Here is an 8,529-nt window from a genome sequence, read left to right on the forward strand (position 1 = left end):
AAAGACACATGAACATACCTCAAGGCAAAACTAGCCCAACCACATGGGCAAGGGGCAAAACAGGAACCAGAGTCCAACAGTCCATTGTTATGTCCATTGGGAAGGTAGGTCTCCGATAACCTAAAGAACTTCCACTACTCTGGAGAGACGGCTCACAGTTAAGAGCTCTTTGTGCTCTCGCAGAGGATTTGAGTTCAGTTCCCAACACCGATGTTGGGTGCCTTATAAACATCTGTAACTCCAGCTCTGGGGGATTCAATGCTCTCTACCGGCCTCTGTGAGTACCCACACACACATGTGCACATACACATTTGTTAGAGGAACACGGACCAAGAATGGAATCATGTGAGAATTCTGAGTGCTTGTGAGGAAACTACACACACACACACACACACACACACACACACACACACACACACACGACAAGAGTCTCGTGACCTCAGTTTCTTCAAAAAACAGAATTGTTTTTGGAATGTGCTTTTGTGCCCCTCTCTTGAATAGGAGAGAGCTTGCCTTAGATTACTCATTACAACTGGCTATTGCTGTTTGTTTATATGCCTCCATGGAAAAAATATGTTTTTGTTTGTTTTTTTGCTACATGTGGCTTACTTGCTGTGTGTGGCTTATCCTTGTGATTGGACACTTTACTCATATGACTCTTAGAGTATAAATTGTCTGATGCTCTGAATAAAGTTGGCTATTGCATGAGACTTTAGTCCGCCTCATTTTCAGGACCTGGTCTCCCAGGTTTACGTTCCTAAGTAGAGCAGTAAACACAGACAGGCACACAGATATACATATAAATAAACAATAGCCGGGCAGTGGTGACGCACGCCTTTAATCCCAGCACTCAGGAGGCAGAGCCAGGTGGATCTCTGTGAGTTTGAGGCCAGCCTGGACTACCAAGTGAGTTCCAGGAAAGGCTCAAGGCTACACAGAGAAACCCTGTCTCAAAAAAACCAAAAAATAAATAAATAAATAAATAAATAAATAAATAAATAAATAAATAAACAATAAATTAAACCTCAAGAAAAATATTTCCTCTAAAGTCTTCATCACCTCCAACAACTATGTAGACTTTTAGATTCAAATCATGATAGATAAGTCACAACTGGACCCATGGGGAGTGAAGAGAGCCTGGACTCTGGGAGAACCATGGGGACAGCACAGAAGAAGCACTGTGATGGAACCGCACAATTAATTAGAATCACCAAATACTTTAATTCTGCTGGTTTGGAAACAAGGAAGATGGGGGTGCAGTGGGAGAGTTAGGATCTGAGGGTGTAGAAGCTTCACACAGCAGACACTGAATGCCCCCAGAAAGGTGCTGCTGCCCCCAGGATGCCTGATTCCTTCTATGTTGCCTCTCAAATCATCTCACCTCCATGTTTGGGGGAGGGTGAACGAATCATTATAAAGAGGCCATACTACCTATTCTGATTAGTTTTAATTGTAATCTTGAAGCAGCCTAGAAATACTTGGGAAAGACTCTTGTTGAGGAATTATCTAGATCACACTGGCCTCTGAGAACGTCTGTGTGGCATTGTTTTGTAAACTGATGTAGGAAGATACAGCCTGTTGTTGGTGGCACCATTGCCTAGGCAGCAAGTCTTGAACAATATAAGTGGAAGAAAGCGAGCCGGAAGCAAGCAGGCAAGGACACACTTATTCTCTCTTCACTCTGGACTGTGGCTATGATATGACCAGCTTGCTTGAGTTCCTGCCTTGACTTCCCTGAAATGATGGAACTGTGAGCCAAACAAACCCTTTCCTCCCCTGAGCTTTTTGTCAGGATATGCATGACAGCAACAGAAACGAACTTGGAACATTGCCCTGCTGTGAGGTTCTCCATGGCAAAGGCAGTTCTATTAGTTACTTTGCTCATCGTGGTGACAAGCTGCCTGGAAGGGACGAGTTAGGGGAGGGAGGACTTACTTCAGCTCCTGCTGGCAGAGCGTGGCACAGGATACTACGCAGCAGAAATTTGGTGAAGAACTGCTTACATCATGGTGACCAGGAAGCAGAGAGGATAAGACAGGAAGTGGCTGTGAGTAATAAACACGCCTGTGGCTTCTTAGTCTTTTTCTCCAGAATGGGCTCTCTCTAGGTAGAGCGGAAGTACAGGCCTGAATCACCACTGACTTATCAGTTTTTATGTCTAGATTATGTTCCAACCTGGCTACCATCAACCTCTCAGAATTCCTGCAGGCTAGCAGGAATGTACTCATCCTTTTCTTGTTCTGAGTTGTAAGCCCTTCCCCGACAGTTGGCATTAAGCTGAGCAGCTTAGATGGGGGTTTGGAGATGGGTAGGTGGACACTTGAGGATGGAGTGTAGTTTCCCACAGTGAGTTGTATCTGAGCTGGTGACACCAGCACTTCCTGGTGGCCTCGAGACCTACCCATCCTATGTCTGTGGCCTTAGGTTCTGCTCAGTAAGTAGATTTTCTTAGATTACTGATATTTTTCTCCTAGACACCTTCAACAGTGAAGTTCAGTTCACCTATTGCCCAGATCATGTTACCATGGTAACTTATTATGCCATGGAAAGCAGATACTGAGAGTTGGACAAAAAGAAACTAAGTAAAACTTAAGAGTACTCCAAAGTCCAAAATCACCAAAAGGCATCTGAAAGAGTATTTTCATCCTAGGCCAGTGAGATGGCTCAGCTGGTAAAGTTTGATCTCTGGAACCCACATAAAAGTGGGAAAAGAGAATCGACCCTTCTGACTTTCATGTGTGTGCCTTGGTACACAGAGCATGCACACATATAACTATAATAGATCAATAAAAATTTTAAAATAGTATTCTCATCCCAAAGCACTAAGAAAAATTAGAGAGGATAGAAATGCTGGTTATTTTATTCAATCATTACATAATGTATACAAGTATTAATGGAGGAAACACAGGGGCTGGGGAGATAGCTCAGCAGATAGGAGCTGTTGCTGTGTGCACATGAGGACCTGAGTTCAAATACACAGACAGCACTCACATGCAAAGTCAAACATGGCAGCATGCGCCTGTAACCCCCCACGCAGTGGAGAGTGGAATCAGGAGGATCACTGGGGCTTGCTGGCTGCCAGCCTGACTTCAAGTTTAGTGACAGACCCTGTCTCAAGGCAGTAAGATAGAGACAGCCAACCAACACCAACTAGGGCTGACAACCTACATTCAGTCCCTGGGACCTACATGATGGACAGAACTGACTCACTCTGGTTGTCCTCTGACCTCCACATACATGTGATGACACACACACACACACACACACACACACACACACACACACACAAGCATGCACAATACACATGCACACATACAAGAGCATGCCTTCAGTAACCTCAGTGGGACGGGTGCACAGACAAGCAGATCCTGGAGCTCACTGGCCAGCCAGTCCACTGGATCACTCATCTCAAGGTTCAGTGAAAGATCCTGTCTCAAAAAGTAATGTGGGATATGACAGAAGGCACCTGATGTCAATCTCTAGCCTCTACATACACATGCACAGAGACTCACGTACCCTCACATATAAGTGCACACACACACACACACACACACACACACACACACACAGCACCCCACCCCATCCTACCCACTAGTCAGAAGATCAGAACTTCCAGTGGTGCTGTTTCCTTGCGGGTTCCAGCTCCAGAGCACGCACGGCATGGCCTGTGTCGCCACCCATCTATTCAAAGCCAGCTGTGCCATTCTGCAAATCTCTCTGGTGTCATATCTTGTGTTCTGATCTTGACTTAGAAATCATTTATTTATATATTTTTCTATGTGTGGGGAGCATATGTGTGTGGAGGTCACAGGACAACTTATGGGAGCTGATTCTCTCCTTCCACCATGTGGGTGAATCAGGGACCAAATTCTGGTGGTCAGGCTTGGCAGAAAGTGTCTTTATCCAGACATCTGGCTGGCCCCCTCTTCTGACCTTTTAGCCTCATAAAGATACCAAGATTTGCAGTGTGTCCATGTGAGCAGTTCAAGATTATCATAGAATATCAAAACCATTATTTGGTTGTGTTAACGCACTATATAGACAAGGCTGGTCTTGAACGTGTGATGCTCCTGCACACCCAGACTCTTCTCTGATGCTCAAATACATGTCGTGAGAATAAGGTCCAGGGCACTGCTGCTGTGGTGTCTGGTCTGCTGTCAGCAGCTCTATGCAGGATCAGGCTTGAGGCTAAGCTTTTGGTCTTTGCTCCCCCACACAGCCCTACATCTGGACTCTGGTTCTCGTGGCTTCTCCTGCCTGTGTCTTTGGATACAGCCATCATTTGTCTATGGGAAGAATGAAGGTCAAAAGGTCACCTCAGCTAGCCTTAGTCAGAGTGGAAGAGTCTCAGCTCTGGGGCGGATTCGGGCCTGAATCCGGGCCAGGACACTTACTAGCTGTCATGTCCTCATCTGATTTTTGTTAAATCCTTATTAACACTAGGATGAGTCTGAGCTTCTCAGGTTTGCTCGGATGCTTGGAGAAGGCAAGGCACGGGAAGAGCTTATCTCAGGAAAACCAGGTGTGATGAAGCATGCCTGCAACCCTGGCACTCCTGAGTGATACATGAAGATCAGAGCTCAAGGCCAAACTTAGCTTAGAGCCTGGTCAGCATGGGGTCGGATCCATCTCTTCGAGGACTCTGAGCACGAGAGGGCCTGGCAATATGTCACTTTGTGCCTCCCCACAAAGACAAATCAAAGCTCCACTGCTCCAGGCCCAAGTTGCCTCTGCCAATTCAGCAGGTCCCAACAAGGTAGCTGTCCTCTGGTGTGGGCCTATCTCAGAGGCCCTCTGCTGGCAACATGGGAGAATCATGAAAAATTGGTAGTTTTGAAAGACTACTTTAAAAAAATGACTGCGTGTTGTGTGCATGCCACAGCACACACGTTGAGACCAGAGGATAATGTGGAGGAATTTGGTCTCTCCTTCTACCTTGTGGGTTCTGGGGATCAAACTCCCGTCATCAGGCTTTACCCACTGAGCCACCCTGATCTTCCCAGCTCCTAAGAAGGCTTTTAGCAGCTTCTTGGCCTGGCTCATCTTGAGCCTACTTGATGGGGAGAGGGTGTGAGGAACAGGCTCTTTTCTGTTTGGTTGCTGATACTGACAGCCTTGGTTTCTGTGAGCTCATGGCTTGATCATGCATGTGATCCCTGAGCTGTAATCCCTTCCTCCCTTCCTATGAATGAAGAAACGGCCCAGAGAGGGGAAGTCACTTCCTCAACGTCCCACTGTACGCTCTTCCAAGATCCGAGAGCTGCTGTCCTGGAGGTTCTGATGCTCTTGCTCGGCCCTTCTCCAGATGATAATCCCCATGGAGGCAGAGCATCCAAAGTTCCCACTCCCTAATGCCTTTGAAGCTTTTCGATCCAGGCCAGCTCTTCCAGGCTGAGCTTACCTCGTGTTCGTTCTTTGATGTTAACTTGCTCTAGATGTTCCAAAACCCAACTGCTTGAAAGTAACTCCTTTCCCTGAGCTCAGGAGCTGTGGCCCCAGAGTGGGGATGCAGCAAGCAGCCTGACCAATTCACAAACAGCAGACAGAAAGCGTAGGAGATGCGACTTTGGGTTCTTAGGGTGAATACAAAGCCAGAGTGATTAAAAAAGAACCTGGGGCTGGGGATGTGGTTCAGTGCACAACAAAAGCCCTGAGTTCATTCACCAACACTGCAAAACAGTTGTGAAGTGTATGCTTATGATCCCAACACTCCAGGAGGCAGGAAGATCAGAAGTTCAAGATCATCCATGACTACACAGTTTGGTGTCAGGCTGCACTATATGAAATGCTGTCTAAAATTTTTTAAAATTTAAATAAAAAACAGAGAATTGGAAAAAAATTATCTTAGTTGTTTTGAGATTTCAGGTAGCCCAGGCTGGCCTCAAACTTGCTATGAAGCAGAAGATGGCCCTGAACTCCTGCTTCTACTTCCTGTGTGCTGGGATTAAAGATGTGGGCCATCTTGTCTGACAAACTACTCAAAGACTGTAGAGAACCAGCTTGGAAAATACTTAGGAAGGAGGGTGGGCGGCTGTTTGCTGCCAGTGTGACGTCAAGTACAGCTGCTGCCTGGATGCTCAGTGGGAACCAGCTGTTCCCAACGCTGCAGCCTCAGCACCCGAGTAAGTGGTTATCCTTGTTTCCGTCCCTTCAATCTGTGTCTGATTCAGTGTGGGCAGATGTATCTGGCTGATTCAGACCAGGTCTCAGGAAAGCTGTTTGCTTTCCTCATGGGAGTTGTATTGGTTGCTTTCTCCACTGGTGTTAACAGAATGCCTGGCAGGAACCACTCACTGCAGGGTTTACCGTGGCTCAGAGTTGGAGGGCACAGTCCACCATGGTGGGGAAGGCAGGCAGCGTGAGCGGCACGAGACACCTGCTGTCTGGGGCCAGAGATGTGAATGCTAATGCACTGCAGGACCGCAGCCTCGGCTGTCACCTTCGGAGTGGGCCTTCCCTCCTTAGCTAGGCATTTCTGGGAACATCCTGAGGTATGTTTTCACAGTGATTCTAATTCCCACCAAGTTGACTGTCACTATTAACCACCATAGGAGGCCTCAGCAGCCTTTCAGGACTTGAACAGGAAGTCTAAATGCTGCACAGCAACTTGAAAGCAAAAACCTTCCTCCCCATCACAGGCGTGGATGCTGAGTCAAGAAGGGAGAACTTCCTTCCAAAAGGCGCAGGGCCAAGAAAAATACGTTTTATCTCCTGTGTGGATACCAACCCACAGACTGAATGGGCAGCACCGAGCAATCCCAGGTTGCCTATAGTATGCTTCTTCCCACACAAGTTATTCAAAAAGACGCAGCTGCTTCCCTCCGGCCAGCCTGGGCATCTGCCTCCTGAGGATAATAATTGTTTGTGGATGACTACACATATTAACACCATTTCCTGTGCTGGTCTTTTAACTGGCCAAGACCAGAGTGCCAGGTACTCATGCCCACGATGAGCACACAGGAGGCAGAGGTGTAGATGCAAATGTGAGGCTAGCCTGCTCTACATAGCAAGCAGCAGGCAGAGCTACACAGTGAGTATCAAAAGAGAAGACAGTCAGGGCAGACAAGGTCCAACAAGAGACTGACACACGGGGACCGGAGACTTTACAAACCCAACTACATGAGAGCCACTGAGCAGGTTCCCTGCCCCACCAGTGATTAGCTGAAAACCCTCCCACAGTGAGTCAAGACAATCTCAGTGTCTGGTCTACAGGGACTGCAAGAAGGTAACCGCACTCACACACACACAGGCATGTATACACGTAATTAAAAAGAAAAACTTAGGAAAGATCCCTGTAGACTTAACTATTAAGTGCCAGGTGTTAGGAGCTTAAGAAACTAAGTAGCCAGAATTTAGTGGCATCTGGCAATTTTGGATTTCAAAGAACAACAAAGTACAGCTTTGTAGTTAAATGCCACACCAAACACTCTGGAATGCAAGGACTCCTAAGATCTGGCTGAACCACTGCTCAATTTGACCTCTGTTCACTTTCAGTTGTCATTTCAAGGGACTTGGTTTACAGCACTCTTAGGAAATCAGTTCTGACCTAACCCACTGTCCAGGATGAAGTTTCAGAGGGCTGGGGTTCGTCCCCTGTACCCTGACAAGTTGTGCTGTCGAGAATCTAAATGAGCATTACCCGTTTTCTCATTTTCATGTGTATGTGAACAGAGGTCGGAGGTTGGTAACCATTCCACAGGGCCTTCTTTCAAATCCAGAGCTCATCAATATGCCACTTGTAACCACAGGTGGACTGTTACATCTACCTGGCACATGTTCCAGGGATCCTAGCTCTGGTTTGGCAAGCGTTTTACCCCTGTGGTCAGGCAAGGCGGTGCATGCTTTTACTTATTTGTTTTACGAGACAGGGTTTCTCTGTGTAGCTTTGGTGCTGTCCTGGATCTCACTCTGTAGATCAGGCTGGCCTTGAACTCAGAGATCCGCCTGCCTCTGCCTCCCGAGTGCTGGGATTAAAGGCGTGCATCACCACCGCCCCGTGCATGCTTTTAATCCTAGCATTCTTAGGAGGTAGAGACAGGAGGCTCTGTGAATTCAGCCTGCTCTCACAGGAAAACTGTCCCAGAAGTTCGACTCTCACAGCAAGAGAGGTGCGAGACCATCGAGTAACTTAGCAAAGACTTCTCTCTCTCCTGTCAGGGCACTTCAAACATTTCTTATTCCCACAGATGTGTGTATGGGCATGTGCCTGTCATCACACCCATGTGCAGGTAAGAGGATAACCATGGCTGTCAGTCTTTGCCTTCCACCTTCTTAAACACAGGATTCTGGTTGTGACAAGGCAAGACAGTGCAGAGGTTCCTCCATTTTGTATTTTTGTTGAGGCCATTTCAGGCTTAACTAGAATTTGATCTCCTTGGAGAATCCCATGAAAAATCACCCTACTCCAGGAATCTGAGGTCAAGATGCCCCAGGTAACTTAGCTTGTTAATTTGTTTGCTTGTGTAAAACCTCTCCCTCCAGCTGCAGAACAAGATACTAGCACGTGCTTTTTGCCTTTAAAAGCCTCCT

This window comes from Peromyscus eremicus, chromosome 15 (assembly GCF_949786415.1).
Source record: "Peromyscus eremicus chromosome 15, PerEre_H2_v1, whole genome shotgun sequence".
Lineage (NCBI taxonomy): Eukaryota > Metazoa > Chordata > Mammalia > Rodentia > Cricetidae > Peromyscus > Peromyscus eremicus.